The sequence below is a fragment of the Macrobrachium nipponense genome, chromosome 41, assembly GCF_015104395.2.
Source record: "Macrobrachium nipponense isolate FS-2020 chromosome 41, ASM1510439v2, whole genome shotgun sequence".
Taxonomy (NCBI): domain Eukaryota; kingdom Metazoa; phylum Arthropoda; class Malacostraca; order Decapoda; family Palaemonidae; genus Macrobrachium; species Macrobrachium nipponense.
This window is the reverse complement of record NC_061102.1, coordinates 20,263,580-20,282,467: the sequence shown is the minus strand read 5'-3', so window position 1 is coordinate 20,282,467 and position 18,888 is coordinate 20,263,580. Positions and strand designations below refer to the sequence as shown.

The 18,888-nt window shown below is 41.8% G+C and overlaps 1 protein-coding gene across 1 annotated transcript in view; it reads right to left on the bottom strand.

Annotated features, from left to right (window-relative positions):
• Positions 1–18,888, bottom strand: part of LOC135212574 (facilitated trehalose transporter Tret1-2 homolog) — a 31,164-nt gene that overhangs the window by 10,992 nt on the left and 1,284 nt on the right. The window lies entirely within an intron of this gene.

Below are 18,888 nucleotides of genomic sequence, written 5' to 3'. Positions count from 1 at the left end.
TGTCTCATCATAAGAAAAAATATTTTTTTTATTGTAGTCATAATCATAATTGTTTTTTTTTTTTTTTTTTTTACCTGAGCACTGTCGCATTTTATTTGTCTCCCTTTCGTTCACGTTTCATTCTCAGATAGAGGTATGAACGACTAATCGTTGTCTTAAATTTTCTTATATTTCGATTTACTGCATTCTGCCGGTAACCCTGAAAAATCAGTTATGGGAAAGATAGAGAAAACTATGATATATACAATTAAGCAGCTAGTGCAGCTGTCACCTTCAATACCTCATGCTTCAGAGAGGGTCTGCTACCTATATTATTATTATTATTATTATTATTATTATTATTATTATTATTATTATTATTATTATTATTATTATTATTATTATTATTATGTTTCCGTCGTTGTTGCTGTTGCTTCGTCTCTACCTGTTTGACTCGTGTATTATCTCATCTATATTATTATTATTATTATTATTATTATTATTATTATTATTATTATTATTATTATTATCATTATATTTCCCTTATGTTGCCGCTTGACCTTGGTCTGTACGTGTTTCACTCCCCTTAGATTCTTCTGTCGTAAAATACATATTCTTTTCCCTCAGATTTCCATCCCTCACTCCACCAAGGTCACTACCTCATTCACCCTTTCTCACCCCGTTCCCCTCCCCAATATTTTCCCATCCTAACCCCTACCCAACCCCCATCCCGCAGGAAAATCCTTTCCAACACCAACGGGAAAAGCCTTTCCTCTCCTTCCCCCCAAAACGAGAGAGAGAGATCCGCTTTTGTCCCCTCGTGACCAAGAGACGCCGTATTGCACGCACGACCTCGCCCTTCCGAATTCCGCCCGGCCTCTCCTCACCTCCTTCCGCCCCTCCGAGAGGTTTCCCGTGTCCTTTGTATCCGATTCTTCTCGCAGGGTCTCGCTGGAGGCCAGGATGGCAGGGAGAGAGAGAGAGGAAGGTTTTAAGTAGTTGTGAAAATGTTTTCATTTTAATTGTTAGAAATTTCTTTTTGTACCCAGTGAGCTCTGATGATAATATATATATATTATATATTATCTTATATATATATATATATATATATATATATACATATATATATATATTATTATATTATATATATATAATATATATCTATATATATAATATAGATATATATATACAGATAGAGAGATATAAGATATAGGGATATATATAATATAGATATAGAAGATATATATTATATATATATAGTATATATATAGAATATGATATAAGATCATATATATATATTATGTATATATATCTAAATTATAGATAATATAGATATTACACCATTCAGAGCTCAACGGTACATTATATATATGATATATATAATATATTATATTATATTATAATATAATTATATTAATATATATATATATATATATATATATATATATATGTATATATTAATATTTATATATATATATATATATATATTTTTTACCATCAGAGGGCCCCTTTCCACTGGGGGGTTTTTTTTTTACAAATTTTTATAGTACATATATATATATACATTATATATATGTATTATATTATATATACTAATTAATATATATATTTATATATATATATATATATTGTGTGTTTTTATATGTATGTATATATGTATTTATTTATTTTATTTATTTATTTATTTATATGACATAGACCAAAAAAAATATTAAAACAATTTCCAGAGTCGTTATGACTGTAAATGACATCCTTTTGTTAATGGAAGTTTCCGATTATTCTCTTTTAGAAGTGCAAACGCATTATCATAATGAAACCGTTACTTTCATGTGCCGACCGGAGGTAATATTTGAGTATGCCTATTATGCTTTTCCTTGATACTTATTGCTGGCATGTTCAAGTGTAGGAATTCTTTCCTGCAATAAGATTATTTACCCAAATTGTTCTGTTGTCTCTTTTTTTCTCTCTCTTTAATATTTCGTGTTTTTTTCCAAAATGACGTAAAGACAAAGTATCCTTTCATTGCAACAATTATAAATTCTTTTGAAAGAAGCATTTATTGAGATTGCGCATATTGGGCCAAAAACCATTTATTATTATTATTATTATTATTATTATTATTTTTTTTTTTTTTTTTTTTTTTTTTTTGCTCTATCACAGTCCTCCAATTCGACTGGGTGGTATTTATAGTGTGGGGTTCCGGGTTGTATCCTGCTCCTTAGGAGTCCATCACTTTTCTTACTATGTGTGCCGTTTCTAGGATCACACTCTTCTGCATGAGTCCTGGAGCTACTTCAGCCTCTAGTTTTTCTAGATTCCTTTTCAGGGATCTTGGGATCGTGCCTAGTGCTCCTATGATTATGGGTACGATTTCCACTGGCATATCCCATATCCTTCTTATTTCTATTTTCAGATCTTGATACTTATCCATTTTTTCCCTTTCTTTCTCTTCAACTCTGGTGTCCCATGGTATTGCGACATCAATGAGTGATACTTTCTTCTTGACTTTGTCAATCAACGTCACGTCTGGTCTGTTTGCACGTATCACCCTATCTGTTCTGATACCATAGTCCCAGAGGATCTTTGCGTGATCGTTTTCTATCACTCCCTCAGGTTGGTGCTCGTACCACTTATTACTGCAAGGTAGCTGATGTTTCTTGCACAGGCTCCAGTGGAGGGCTTTTGCCACTGAATCATGCCTCTTTTTGTACTGGTTCTGTGCAAGTGCCGGGCATTTCGCTTGCTATGTGGTTTATGGTTTCATTTTTCGTATTGCACTTCCTACATATGGGAGAGATGTTATTTCCGTCTATCGTTCTTTGAATATATCTGGTTCTTAGGGCCTGATCTTGTGCCGCTGTTATCATTCCTTCAGTTTCCTTCTTTAGCTCTCCCCTCTGTAGCCATTGCCATGTGTCATCGCTGGCTAGTTCTTTAGTCTGTCTCATGTATTGTCCGAGCATTGGTTTGTTGTGCCAGTCCTCTTTTCTGTCTGTCATTCTCCTGTCTCTGTATATTCCTGGGTCTTCGTCTACTTTTATTAGTCCTTCTTCCCATGCACTCTTTAGCCACTCGTCTTCACTGGTTTTCAGATATTGCCCTAGTGCTCTGTTTTCAATGTTGACGCAGTCCTCTATACTTAGTAGTCCTCTCCCTCCTTCCTTTCGTGTTATGTATAGTCTGTCCGTATTTACTCTTGGGTGTAGTGCTTTGTGTATTGTCATATGTTTCCTGGTTTTCTGATCTATGCTGCGGAGTTCTGCCTTCGTCCATTCCACTATTCCTGCACTGTATCTGATTACTGGCACTGCCCATGTGTTTATGGCTTTTATCATATTTCCGCCGTTGAGTTTTGACTTGAGTATCGCCTTGAGTCTCTGCATATATTCTTTCCTGATCGTGTCCTTCATCTCTTGGTGTTTTATATCCCCTCCTTCCATTATTCCCAGGTATTTGTATCCTCTCTCATCTATGTGTTTGATGTTGCTCCCATCTGGTAGCTTTATCCCTTCAGTTCTCGTTACTTTGCCTTTTTGTATGTTGACTAAGGCGCATTTTTCTATTCCAAACTCCATCCTGATGTCCATTATTATTATTATTATTATTATTATTATTATTATTATTTTATTATTATTATTATTATTATTATTAGCCAAGTGGGAATACTAGAGGACTATAGATATGTCTAACAACCTTGTGCTGAATTGACTGCTCATATTCATAAAAAGAGACGTAAAAGCGAGATATAAGAATAGATGTAAATAGGTAAGAGAAAATCAGCCAGTAATTGCGAATTTGTGTAATTTGTACCCTCCCGCGAAAGCTACTTGCGTCCAGTACTTTGGACAACCAGCATATAAAGTCATAGGCCAAGATTTGACAACATTTTTTGTATAACCCACCAACTTCTGTAATAAATCTTATTGTTGTATCTGGGATGATATGACCCAGTATCCACAAAGAACTGCGTAGTTGCTTCAGTCAGTAATAAAACAAGTGAAAAATGCGCCGAAGATATTTTTGTACTGCTTATAAGGCTTTATGACACTCTCGATGTGCTGCAGTATGAAACTCTCAGCCACGACCGGGTAGCGCTCAGTTGCTCCCCAGATGTGGTCAAGTGAAGATGCATCGGCGGCTGGCACCTCTAGCATTGCCAGATGCACGATCACGGCTAACTTTAACCATAAATAAAAAAAAAATACAGAGGCTGGGGGCTGCAATTTGGTATGTTTAATGATTGGAGGGTGGATGATCAACGTACCAATTTGCAGCCCTCTAGCCTCAATAGTTTTTAAGATGATAGGGCGGCCGGACAGACAAATAGTCATCGCAACAGTTTTCTTTTACAGGAAACTAAAAATGGGCAGTTGAAGGGCGTGCATGTCGAGCACCCCAACTTCTATAGAAACACCTGCTTTTTCCCGGCACGTTGGCCTGAAACTTCCTCATAATTCATTTACTGTCCTTTCGTTCCATTGGATTACTTTGCAGTGAAGCCTGATGGCTAAAAGGTAAATTGAGTGAGAGAGGTTATTTCTTATGAACTCAAAAGGAATGCCGCGAGACCCGAAAACATCAAAAAGGTGCGTTTCTTTGGCATGAATACAATTAGGAGTTTTGGTTTAAAAGCATTGTTCGCTATTTTAAGCTCAGTTGGAATACATGACTTCAGGTAGTAAAAGGAGTCGATAGGCGAGGTTGCTAAGGAAGAATTTAATGTGGAAGAAAGTATTTAAGTGTTCAAGATCCCAGCCTTTAAACTGTATACTCTGTATGATTAAAGAGATGCTGCTTTTGGGATTAGAAGCCGCATTTAGTATATATATAACTATGAATATAGTTGTGCCACATACCTCCACAGTCTTGGGAGTAGATGCTCTCCTTTGAAGATACACAGAATTACTTACTATTCCATTTTCTGTACAATTTTTATTTTATTTATTAATTTATTTGTTGTTGTTGTTGAAAAGGTTAATAACCGAGCGAAAGTCGCTTGGTGGATTATGAGAGAAATTACTCCATCTATCGTTGGTGTTTTTTGTTTTCTGGTTTTATTTCCATGTACCATATCCGTCATTATTAACGGTCTCCAGAAGATATAGCTAACCTCTGTGTCCATCTCCTCCATATTAGATTGCTTACTTCGAAACTTACATCACTTTAAGGGTTCTATAATAAGCTTGGCCAAACCTACCTCTTAGGTGGTTTCCTTAAAAATTCATCTCATTTTCGCTTACTCGGGGGAGTAAGCCTACAAACTACTTTGTTGGTGTTGTTGTTGTTGTTGTTTTGGGGGGATAGGGAAGCCCTATGGAAAAGCCTTAAAAGGTCGGAAAAAAAGTGTTTCGCGTTGAGTTAAAGGTACAGGAATTTTAGGATAGGATATTTATGATGTGCTTATTAGAATGAAAATGTAAGAAATAAGTAATGTGCAAGTTAGACAGTACAAAACAATTATTTCTAATTAAATATACCGTATTGATTTTAATTTTCGTTGGTGAAACAACACGCCATTTGACCGTAGATTTTAGTACGCCCTCCAAGTAAGCTGGAGATCGGATCATGCCTTGTTTTGGAATGCTAAAATTCTATAAGGTCTATATATCACAGTCAGTTTAGATTTCGGAGCGGAAGAATAATACAGAAATGACGGAAAATTGAATAGCCAATCCAAATCTGAATCTTTGTGTCCATCATAAGAGTGAGTTTAAGTAAAGAAAAGTCACATTGTTTTAAAACGCCTTCAACTCTCAATGTTTACTCACGAGCCGAATCAACAAGACAAGGACGTCAGCGATATTGCAGAAATATGTTTTGCTGTTGAATTCCTGGCTTTAAGAACTCAGCATTTGCAAATTATTGCTAGCATGCATGCGATGTTTCTTTTTTTTTATTGCCGAGATCTACAAATAGAAACTGTCGACTATTAGAGACAAATTGTACTTGCATGTGTGAGAAATTACACACACACACAAAAAAAAGAGTCAAACACCTATCGAGTTAGCAGACGATTTTTGCTTGTGTATGTGTATGCGCATGTGTGTGTGTTTTAACCGTTTGCTCTAGTCTGTTTGCCCTTTCCTTTCCTATTTGTCTTCGCAATATCAGTGGGAGAAATTCTGGATTAGGCCAGTGTTGACAAGTAGTGATTTTATGCCGGCCTCATACTCGGTGGAGGATTTGTTCTTTCCACAAAAACCGATGTTTGTTCGTTTTTCGCTATATTTGCATTTAACTTGGCACTGTCCTTGTCAGCGAAGCAAAGTCGATTTCTTTTCATGCAAGAGTGACATGACGGGCAACTTAATTACCCCACCTTTACCTTCCTCATGACTGAGAAAAGAATGAGACTTATTTTTAATATATACGACACTCTTCTGTTATATTAGATTTGCTGCAGAAAACACGAAATATAAAATCATGGCTTACAGGTCGCGGGTGATTAATGGAGACTGGTAATGTAATTAATGTCCATTATATTCGTATTGCTTTGGATTTGATAACCTTTCAGTCTGATTGTTTTTTTATTTTAATCTTGCTGTTGCAAATACACTCACTTTAATTGTACATTGGTATGACGAAGTAATTCTCCACCTCTCCCTTGAATAAGGCCTTTTTTGTTATATTTTTTGCAGTCATTGTAAAATTTCTGCATTACATTTTAAACGTAATGCAGAAATGTACTTTTTCATTGCTTCAAATTTTACTACGATATTTAGTCTTTTTCTAATGAGGACTATCATTCAATATGTACCGGCGTCGTTTATGGTTGATTTATATAAATCTTTACGACAAATACTTTAGTTATTGACACTGACACGTCAGTGCTACAGGTTAGTGACTGGCCTTTCTATGTCTCATGCTTGCATCTATTACGCCAGGAATAGTCAGCCATTCAGCGAAAACACCTCATATTATGTTCTGTGTAATAAAAAAGGAAAAAAAATATTATTATGAGGTATGTACATTCGTCAGTTTATTTTTTGTCTCGATAGCCTTACGGCACTTGGTGCAAAGTTCCATAAACAGAAGTAAATCGTTCTTAGTTATAGCTATATAATAGCTATTACAATTATATTATAACGATCGTTTATTTCAATGTAAATATATTTCGAAGTAGGATTTTGACGTGGCCATCGTATTCTTCTGTTTTGATAATTTCGAAAAACCTTTGGAATTAATTTTTTTTAGCAAGTCGAGGAGTTGTAGCGGCGGTCATATTACGTCGCTCTAGTATTTGAATGGTGGATGCGATGTCGATAAACCATTCAGAAGTTCATCCTAGTAAAATGGTCGTTCTCAACCGGAAATCGATGACCTGCCTCCTCCTCGGTGCGTTAACCTATGGAGGAAACGGGAAGAAGGCGAGATAATCTATAGAAGGCGTGTTCTATAATTATACTTTACTTCCGCTCAGTAGTCACGTAGGAGGATGCCTTCTTGGCTCAGTATTCACGTAGGAGAATTCCTTCTTGGCTCAGTATTCACGTTGGAGAATTCCTTCTTGGCTCAGTATTCACGTTGGAGAATTCCTTCTTGGCTCAGTATTCACGTTGGAGAATTCCTTCTTGGCTCAGTATTCACGTTGGAGAATTCCTTCTTGGCTCAGTATTCACGTAGGAGGATGCCTTCTTGGCTCAGTATTCACGTAAGAGGATGACTTCTTGGCTTAGTTTTCACGTTGGAGAATTCCTTCTTGGCTCAGTATTCACGTGGGAGGATGCCTACTTGGCTCAGTATTCACGTGGGAGGATGACTTCTTGGCTCAGTATTCACGTGGGAGAATTCCTTCTTGGCTCAGTATTCACGGAGAAGGATACCTTCTTGGCTCAATATTCACGTGGGAGAATCCCTTCTTGGCTCAATATTCACGTGGGAGAATCCCTTCTTGGCTCAGTATTCACGTAGGAGGATCCCTTCTTGGCTCAGTATTCACGTAGTAGGATGACTTCTTGGCATCAGTTTTCAGTAGGAGGATGACTTTCTTGCTCAGTTTCACGTAGGAGGATGACTTCTTGCTTCAGTATTTCACACGTAGGAGGATGACTTCTTGGCTCATTATTCACGTGGGAGGATGCCTTCTGGGCTCAGTTATTCACGTTGGAGGATGAACTTCTTGGCTTCCAGTATTCACGTTGGAGAATCCCCTTCCTTGGCTCATATTTCACGTTGGGAGGAATTCCCTTCTTGGCTCAGTATTCACGGGGAGAATCTTCTTGGCTCATATTCACGTGGGAGAATCCTTCTTGCTCAGTATTCACGTTGGGAGGAAATATCCCTTCTTGGCTCGTATTCACGTGGAGTGATAGCTTCTTGGCTCAGTATTCCCGTGGAGGAGGCCTTTCTTGTCTCGAGTATTCCGTAGGAGGATACTTCTTGGCTCGTATTCACGTGGAGGATGCCTTTCTTGGCTCAGTCATCACGTAGAGATCCTTCTTGGCTCAGTATTCACGTGGGGGAGGCCTTCTTGCTCATCAGTATTCACGTATGAGGAGTACCTTCTTGGCTCAGTATTCACGTGGAGTATGCCTTCTTGGCTCATTGCATCACGTAGTAGATCCCTTCTTTTGGTCAGTATTCAGTGGGAGATGCCTTCTTGCTCAGTATTCACGTGGGAGGATACCTTCTTGGCTCAGTTTTCACGGGGAGGGTGCCTGCTTGGCTCAGTATTCACGTAGGAGGATACTTCTTGGCTCAGTATTCACGTGGGAGTATGCCTTCTTGCTCAGTCTCACGTAGGAGAATCCCTTCTTGGGTCAGTATTCACGTAGAAGGATGCCTTCTTGGCTCAGTTTTCACGTAGGAGGATGACTTCTTGGCTCAGTATTCACGTGGGATCCTTCTTGGCTCAGTATTCACGTGGGAGGATACCTTCTGGCTCAGTATTCACGTGGGAGATGCCTTCTTGGCTCAGTCATCACGTTTTCGGAGGAATCCCTTTCTTGGCTACCGTATTTTCACGTGAGAGGATGCCCTTCTTGGCTCAGTATTCACGTAGGGGATACTATTCTTGGCTCAGTATTTCACGTGGGAGGAACCTTCTTGGTCTCAGGTATTCCGTTGGGAGAATGCCTTCTTGGCTCAGTATTCACGTGGAGGATTAGCCTTGCTTGGCTCAGTATTCACGTAGGAGGAGTTACCTTCTTGGCTCAGTATTCACGTGGGAGGATGCCTTCTTGGGCTCAGTTATTCACGTGGGAGGATGCCTTCTTGGCTCAGGTATTCCACGTTGGGAGATCCTTCTTGGCTCAGTATTCACTGTTGGGAGGATACCTTCTTGGCTCATATTCACCCGTGGGGAGGAATGCCTTCACCCTTGCTTCAGTCCATCACGTAGAGAATCCCTCCTTTGGTATTCAGTATTCGCGTGGAGGAATGCCTTCTTGGCTCCTATTCCACGTGGGAGGATACCTTCTTGCTCATTATTCACGTGGGAGGATTGGCCTTCCTTGGCTCAGTATTCACGTCGGATGATTAAACCTTTCTTGGCTTCAGTAATTCACGTGGGAGGATTCCTTCTTGCTTTTTTCAAGGGTCATCACGTGGAGAATCCCTTCTTGGGTCGTATTTTCACGTGAGGATGCCTTCTTGGCTCGGTATTCACGTGGGAGGGATACCGTCTTGGCTCAGTATTCACGTGGAGGATTGGCCTTCCTTGTCTCAGTATTCACGTAGGAGGATACCTTCCTTGGCTCAGTATTCACGTGGAAGGATGCCTTCTTGGCTCATCATTCACGTTAGGATAATCCCTTTCTTGGCTCAGTATTCACGTGGGATGGATGCCTTCTTGGCTCAAGTATTCACCGTGGCGGATTCCTTCTTGCTCAGTAATTCCACGTGGAGGATACCCTTCTGGCTCGTAATTCCGTGGGGGATACCTTCCTTTTGGCTCACTCACACGTTAGGAGAAATCCTTTTCTTAGGCTCAAGGTCCATCACGGTAGGAGATCCGCTTCTTGGCTCAGTTAATTCACGTGGGAGGATGCCTTCCTTGGCTCGTATTCAACGGTATGAGGATACCCTTCTTGGGTCTCAGTATTCACGTGGGAGGATACTTCTTGGCTCAGTATTCAACGTGGGAGGATGCCTTCTTGGTCAGTATTCAACGTTTTGGGAGGATACCTTCTTGGATCAGTTATTTCACAGTAGGGAGGATACCTTCTATGGCTCAGGTATTCACGTGGGAGGATGCCTTCTTGGCTCAGTATTCAACGTGGATGATGCCAATTCTTTGGCTCAGGTATTCCTGGGAGGATACTTCTTGGCTCAGTATTCACGTGGAGGAGGACCTTCTTGGCTCGGTATTCCACGTGGAGGAATGCCTTCTTGGCTCAGTCATTCCACGTAGGAGAATCCGCTTTCTTGGGTCAGGTAATTCACTTGGGGAGGATGCCTTCTTGGCTCGTATTCACGTGGAGGATACTTCTTGGCTCGATTCAACGTGGGATTGAATGCTTCTTGGCTCAGGTATTCACGTAGGGAGATACCTTTCTTTTGGCTCAGTATTCACGTGGAGGATGCCTTCTGCTTCAGTCATCACGTAGGAAATCCCTCTTGGTCGGGTATTCACGTGGGAGGATGCCTTCCTTGGCTTCAGGTATTCACGTGGGGGGATACCTTGCTTGCTTCAGTAATTCACGTGGGAGGATGCCTTCTTGGCTCGGTATTCACGTAGGAGGATACCTTTCTTGGCTGCAGTATTCACGTGGGAGGATGCCTTTCTTGGCTCAGGTCATCACGTAGGAGAATCCCTTCTGGGTCAGTATTCACGTTGGAGGATGCCTTCTTGCTCAGTATTTTTCACGTGGGAGGATCCTCTGTGGCTCGGTATTCACGGGGTAGGATATAAACCTTCTTTGGCTTCAGGTATTCAACCTTGGAGGTACCTGCTTGGCTGTACAGTATTTCACGTGGAGGATGCCTTCTTTGGCTCAGGTCCATCACGTAGGAGAATCCTTCTTGGCTCAGTATTCACGTGGGAGGACTGCCTTCTTGGCTTCAGTATTTCACGGTAGGAGGATCCTTCTTGGCTCAGTATTCAAGTTGGAGGGATACCTTCTTGGCTCAGTATTCACGTGGTAGGATGCCTTCCCTTGGCTCAGTAATTCACGTAGGAGGATACCTTCTTGGCTCGTATCACGTGGGAGATGCCTTCTTGCTCAGTCATCACGTAGGAGAATCCCCTCTGGGTCAGTATTCACGTGGAGGATGCTTCTTGTCTCGGTATTCACGTGGGAGGATGCCTTCTTGACTCAGTAGTCACGTGGGAGGATACCTTCTTGGCTCAGTATTCACGTGGGGATACCTTCGTTGGCTCAGTATTCACGTGGGGGATGCCTTCTTGGCTCAGTCCCATCACGTAGGAGAAATCCCTTCTTGGCTCAGTATTCACGTAGGAGAATTCCTTCTTGGCTCAGTATTCACGTAGGAGAATTCCTTCTTGGCTCAGTATCACGTGGGAGATACCTTCTTGGCTCAGTATTCACGTGGAGAATGCTTCGTGGCTCGTATTCCACGTGGGAGGGATACCTTCTTGCTCAGTATTCCTAGGAGGAATACTTCTTTGGCTCAGTATTCACGTGGGAGGATGCCTTCTTGCTCAGTATTCACGTGAGGAGGCCTTCTTGCTCGTCATCACGTAGGAGAATCCTTTCTTGGCTAGTATTCGACGTGGGAGGATACTCTTGGCTCAGTATTCACGTGGGAGGATGCCTTCTTGGCTCGTCATCACGTAGGAGAATCCCTTCTTGTCTCAGTATTCACGTGGGAGGATGCCCTTCTTGGCTCAGTATTCGTGGGAGGATGCCTTCTTGGGCTCAGTATTCAGTGGGCGGATACCTTCTGGCTCAGTATTCACGTAGAAGGATACTTCTTGCTCAGTATCACGTGGAGATGCTTCTTGGCTCATTCTTCCACGTGGGAGCTCCCTTCTTGGCTCGTATTCACGTGGGAGGAGGCCTTCTGCGCTCAGTATTCACGGTAGAGGATACCTCTGGGCTCAGTATTCACGTGGGATAGGATGCCTTCTTGCCTTCAGTCTCAGTAGGAGAATCCGCTCTTGGTCCAGTATCCACGTGGGAGAATGCTTCTTGGCTCAGTATTCACGTGGAGGATACTTCTTGGCTCGTATTTCACGTGGGAGGAAATGTCCTTCTTGCTCATATTCACGTGAGGAGGATACCTTTCTTAGGCTCGTAATTCACGTGGAGGATGCCTTCTTGGCTCATTCTGCACGTAGGAGAATCCTTCTTGGGTCAGTATTCATCGTGTGAGGATGCCTTCTTTGGGCATATTCACGTGGGAGGATGCCTTCTTGGCTCGTATTCACGTGGGAGGATACCTTCTTGGGCTCAGTATTCACGTGGGCAGGATACCTTCTTGGCTTCAGTATTCACGTGGGAGATGCCTTCTTGGCTCGTCATCACGTAGTAGAATCCCTTCTTGCTCGTATCACGTGGGAGGAGCCTTCTGGCTGCGAGTATTCACGTAGGAGACTAGCCTCTGGCTCAGTATTCACTGGGAGGTACCTTCTTGGCTCAGTATTCACGTTGGAGAATTCCTTCTTGGCTCAGTATTCACGTTGGAGGATTCCTTCTTGGCTCAGTATTCACGTAGGGGATACCTTCTGGCTCAATATTCCGTGGGAGGATGCTTCATTGGGCTCAGTATTCACGTGGGAGGATGCCTTCTTGGCTCATATTCCGTTGGAGGATACCTCTTGGCCTCATATTCGCGTGGGAGGATACTTCTTGGCTCAGTATTCACGTGGGAGGATGCCTTCTTGGCTCTTTCATCACGTAGGAGAATCCTTCTTGGTCTTTATTCCGTGGAGGAGGATGCTTCTTGGCTCAGTATTGACGTGGAGATACCTTTTTTTTTGCTTGTGGCTCAGTATTCCGTGGAGGATGCCTTCTTGCTCAGTATTCACGTAGGAGGAACATTCTTGGCTTCATTATTCACGTGGGAGGATTGCCTTCTGGCTCAGTCATCACGTAGGAGAATCCTTCTTGGGTCAGTATTCACGTGGGAGGATGCATTCTTGGCTCAGTATCACGTGGTAGGATCCTTCTTGGCTCAGTATTCACTGGGAGATGCCTTCTTGGCTCAGTATTCCACGTAGGAGGTACCTTCTTGGCTCAGTATTCACGTGGGAGGATGCCTTCTTGGCTCAGTATTCACGTGGGAGAATCCCTTCTTGGCTCAGTATTCACGTGGGAGGATGCCTTCTTGGGGCTCAGGTATTCACCCGTGGAAAGGATTCCTTCTTGGCTCAGTAAATCATCACGTGGAGGAGCCTTCTTGGCTCAGTGTGTGTTCACGTATTAGGCATAACGCGTCTGCTCAGTAGGTCACGTGGGAGGAGTCCCTTACTTGGACTCGTGTGTGCATCGCGGTGGGGGGTGCTTTTGGGCTCAGTATTCCCTGGGAGGAGATCTTCTTTGCTCAGTTATCACGTAGGAGGAGTACCTTCTTTGGCTCATATTTCACGTGGGAGGATGCCTTCTTAGCTCAGTATTCACGTGGGAGGATGCCTTCTTGGCGCATTATTCACTGGGAGGATACCTTCTTGGCTCTTTCATCGTGGGAGGAATACCTTCTTGGCTCAGTATTCACCGTGGGAGGATGCCTTCTTGCTCAGTCATCACGTAGAAATCCGTCTTGTCATATTCATGTGGGAGGATGCCTTCTTGCTCAGTTTCACTGGGAGTACCTTCTTGGGGGCTCAGTATTCCGTGGGAGGATGCCTTCTTGGCTCAAGTCTTTCACGTAGGAGGATACCTTCTTGGCTCAGTATTCACTGGGAGATTGCCTTCTTGGCTCAGTCCATCACCGTAAGGAGAATCCCTTCTTGGTCATTATTCACGTGGGAGGATGCCTTCTTGGGCTCAGTATTCACGTGGGAAGGATACCTTCTTGCTCGTATCACGTGGGAGGAATGCCCTTCTTGGTTCAGGTATTCACGTAGGAGGATAACCTTCTTGGCTCATTGTTCACGTGGGAGGATGCCCTTCTTGCTCAGTCATCACCGTAGGAGAATTCCCCCTGTTCGGGCTCTATTGCACGTGGAGAGGAATTGGCCATTGTCTTGCTCAGGGTATGGTCAAGTGGGGATTCCTTCTTGGGCTCAAGTATTCACGTGGGATGATACCTTCTTGGCTCGTATTCCCACGTTGGGTATGGATACCTTCTTGCTCACCATCACGTAGATAAATCCCTGTTGCTCAGTCATCACGTAGGAGAACCCTTCTTGCTCAGTATTTCACGTTGGGAGGATGGCCTTCTTGGCTCAGTATCACGTAGGAGGATACCTTCTTGGCTCAGTAATTCACGTGGGAGGATACCTTCTTGGGCTCAGGTATTCACGTGAGGATGCCTTCTTGGCTCAAGTATTTCACGTGGAGATACCTTCTTGCTCAGTAATTCACTAGGATGGATACCTTCTTGTCTCCAGTATTGCACGTGGATTGGATGCCTTCTTGCTCAGTATTTCACGTGGAGGGATGGTGCGCTTCTTGGGCTCAGGTATTCCACGGTGTGGGGAGATACCTTCTTGGCTCTATTCATGTGAGGATAGTCCTTCTTGCTTTCTTATTCGCGTTGGTGTGGGAGGATGAGGGGAGGCTTCCTTTGCTTCAGGTCATTCCGTAGGAATCCGCTTTCTTGGGGTCGTATCCGTTGGCGTGATGCCGGTGCGTGGGGGGGCTCAGGTATTCACGTGGTGGGTATACCTTCTTGCGCGGTAATTCACGTGGGAGTTAATGCCTTGCTTGGCTCAGTGGATCTCACGGTAGGAGTGGTTGCCTTTCTTGGCTCCGTATTCCACGTGGAGGAGAGCCTTCTTGCTCATCTTCACGTAGAAGAATCCCTTTTGGGTCCGGGTATTCACGTGGGAGGATGGCCTTCTTGGTCAGTCATCACGTAGGAGAATCCCTTCTTGGGTTCAGTTTCACGTTGGAGGATTGGCCTTCTGTGCTCAGTATGTCACGTGGGGGGAGACTTCTCTTGGCTCAGTTTTCACGTAGGGGGATGACTTCTTGGTCAGTTCCACAGGAGGATGACTTCTTGGCTCAGTTTTCACGTAGGAGGATGACTTCTTGGCTCAGTTTTCACGGTTAGGGAGATGATTCTGGCTCAGTATTCACGTGGGAGGATGACTTCTTGGCTCAGTATTCACGTAGGAGGATGACTTCTTGGCTCAGTATTCACGTAGGAGGATGACTTCTTGGCTCAGTATTCACGTAGGAGGATGACTTCTTGGCTCAGTATTCACGTAGGAGAATTCCTTCTTGGCTCAGTTTTCACGTAGGAGGATGACTTCTTGGCTCAGTTTTCACGTAGGAGGATGACTTCTTGGCTCAGTATTCACGTAGGAGGATGACTTCTTGGCTCAGTATTCACGTAGGAGGATGACTTCTTGGCTCAGTATTCACGTAGGAGGATGACTTCTTGGCTCAGTTTTCACGTAGGAGGATGACTTCTTGGCTCAGTTTTCACTGGGAGGAGACTTGGCTAGTTTTCGTAGGAGGATGACTTCTTGGCTCAGTATTCACGTAGGAGGATGACTTTCTTGGCTCAGTATTTTCACGTAGGAGGATGACTTCTTGGCAGTTTATCACGAGGAGGAATGACCTTCTTGGCTCGTTTTCACGTAGGAGGATGACTTCTTGGCCTCAGTCACGTGGAGGATGATTCTGGCTCAGTATTCACGTAGGAGGATGACTTCTTGGCTCAGTATTCACGTAGGAGGATGACTTCTTGGCTCAGTATTCACGTAGAAGGATGACCTCTTGGGGGAATCGAGTGATAACATGAGTCACATTTGATCTTCAGTTATCAACTCTAGGATGAAATAACTTTCTAGAGAACTTTCACAGCCTCGGAGTATCTTAATACACTTATAGGCAACGAAGTAACCTTTACCAAAAGCACGTTTAATGCCATTAACCTTCATTTTGTACGCTCCCTTTTGGCTGAAATGCGTCAAATTCAATTTCCCTAAAAGGAGAAACACCATCGCACAAAATATCTTCTTAATGCAGTTTTTATATCTAAAACAGCCCATTAAGATTCGGTAATCCCGATGATTTGCATTATGTAAAGCACGATCCCCAGATATACCGTATTTTATTCAAGTTACGTGACTGAGTGAACTTTTAAGAATAAAATTAATTACGTGATATCATGTTTCGTGGACATGCGAGATTCCCCATCCCATCCTTTCTATTGCTAAATGTAATTATAATTAACCTTGGAATATTTGTCATAATAGTCGAGTTCTGCTGCGGAAAATTTTAGGTATTCTTAAAGTATTATAGGCAATTGTCACATATATATGTATGTATATATATATGTATGTATAGAGAGCAGAGAGAGAGGAGAGAGGAGGACGAGAGAGAGAGAGAGAGAGAGAGAGAGAATACACACACACCACACACACACACACACACACACACACATATACTATATATATATATATATATATAATATATATAGATATATATATATAATATATATATATATATATATAAATAATGTGTGTGTGTATATATCTCTCTCTCTCTCTCTCTCTCTCTCTCTATATATATTATATATATATATATATATATATATATATATATAGATATATATATATATATGACAATTGCCTGAGAGAGAAGAGAGAGAGCAGATGAGAGAGAGAGAGAGAGAGAGAGAGAGAGAGAGAGAGAGAGAGAGTTTACTTGCACCAAATATCAATGCATGTTGTTTCAATCGCCACAATGCCTTCTTGACCTCTGAACTTCCTTGCACTTTTTTCTTATGACGCTTATCACTACAAGAAAATAATATCCTGGCGAGAAAAAGACACTACCTCTATCTTGAATCTAGTTATTCTAAATACAGTTTCTTCAGTCTTCCCATTACAAGTGCTCAATTTTGCCCCTGATCCTTGCTTTGGCAGATTCACCACCTCTTTCTTTAATAATTGTGGTGTTGCAAATACAATAACTTTAAGGATACAATTGGCTTTTCGAGATAATACACCAACCTTTTACTTAAATGCGGTCTTTGTCGATACATTATTTAATTTTTAGTCATTACAGTCACCACTCTTTATGACGCCATTGTAAAATTACTACATATATTGTTAGTCTTTTCCTTACAAAAACACTATCTCGTTTTAATCTTGGTAATGGGGTTATTTGATTTTTTATGCCATTATACACATATCTTTCTATTGCCGTGAATTTTATCTGCAACTTGTTCGCATGTGCACTATCTCTTGGAAGTAGTCAGCGCAGACGCTATCCTCATTTCTTAAGTATTTCCTCAGGTAAATACTCTCTCGTCTTTGTTAAGAACATTAAAAATACACATCATTGATCTGTAACGCTGATTGCAGCATTGTGAGTTTTAATACCAGCACCAGTTTGATAAGTAACCATTTCATGATGTTAAAAGAGCTACAGAACTAATACAACGTGACTTTTATTCCTGTTGACATGATTTTCTATTACTTTGATCATGTGACTTGACACGCACGTCGTCACTGAACCGGGGGTTGGGGTGGGGGTGGGGTTGGGGAGGGTTGTTTGGAATGGTGGTTGGGGGTTTTGGGTTTATCATGTACATTGGAGATTAAAAGTCTTCGCTTCAGTGGAGAATGTCTCTCTCTCTCTCTCTCTCTCTCTCTCTCTCTCTCCTAAAAAGGGTACGAACGTCCTTTTACAAATTTCCATGATTTTATATTGTATTTTCTAGTGTCTTCTTTTAATGACGCACTGAGCAGCTTCGTAGATTTTAGCAAAGTTGATTATGATACCAAAGCTACAGTAAATTAAGCATTACATATATATATATATATATAATATATATTATATTATATATATATATATATATATATATGTATATCTTGTCTTAGCTACACCTGCTCGGATCAATGCGAGGCTATGGCATCATCTTTCCTAAAAAATTTCCGAGAAACGCGAAGGCTGCACCCCTCAGCAACCCTTCCAAAAAGGAAACTGGTATAACAAAAAAAAGGCGCAGAAGAATTGAGTTTTTTGTACAGCGTATAATGCTGAATGAAATTCTTAGCCGTGGCCCATGAAACTTTCAGCCACGGACAGGTGCCAGACGCACTATCATGGCTAAATTTAGCCTTAAATAAAATTAAATCTACCGAGGTCACAGGGCTGCAGTTTGGTATGTTTGAATATTGGAGAGTAGGTGATCAACAAACCTATTTGCAGCCCTCTAGCCTCAGTAGTTTTTAAGGTCTGAGGGCGGATAGAAAAAGTGCCGACGGACAGACAAATAGTCTTCTCAATATCTTTCTTTAACAGAAAACTAAAAAGGCTTTTAAGGGAAGAAATACATACACTATATGTGCACTCTCAGAATCTACTGGTCAATTTTTTCCGGAGGCACACGAATTTTTAATAACCACAATGCCCTATTGGCTTTTCGATTCCTTCTCACTTTGGGAACACTTGCTACTACTAAACTTAAACCCAAATGAAGAAAGCAATGATATTCTGACACCCGGGCCAGATTCCAACTTGCATCTGGGATGTGATAAAAAAAAAAGAAAAAAAAGCGGGAAACGATTAAATTCCACCTCTAGTGAATGTATTTGAAATCGACAGATATATGTGCAAATGAGCGGGAATGGACTTATACCTTTCTTTGTGGTCAAGTAGTTAACTTTACCTCGTTCTGATACCCCCGATGCGAGTTCGAATCTAGCCCGGACAGCAGAATAACTTCATTTCTTTCTTCATTTGGATCTAGGCTCTGTAGTGACAGGGGTTTCCAAAGTGTGAAGAAATCGAGAAGTTCAGAGGACATTATGGATATCAAAATGACACACTGTATGTTTACTGGCCGTCCAATGTTTAGGTTTGATTGATTGATTTATAGGTT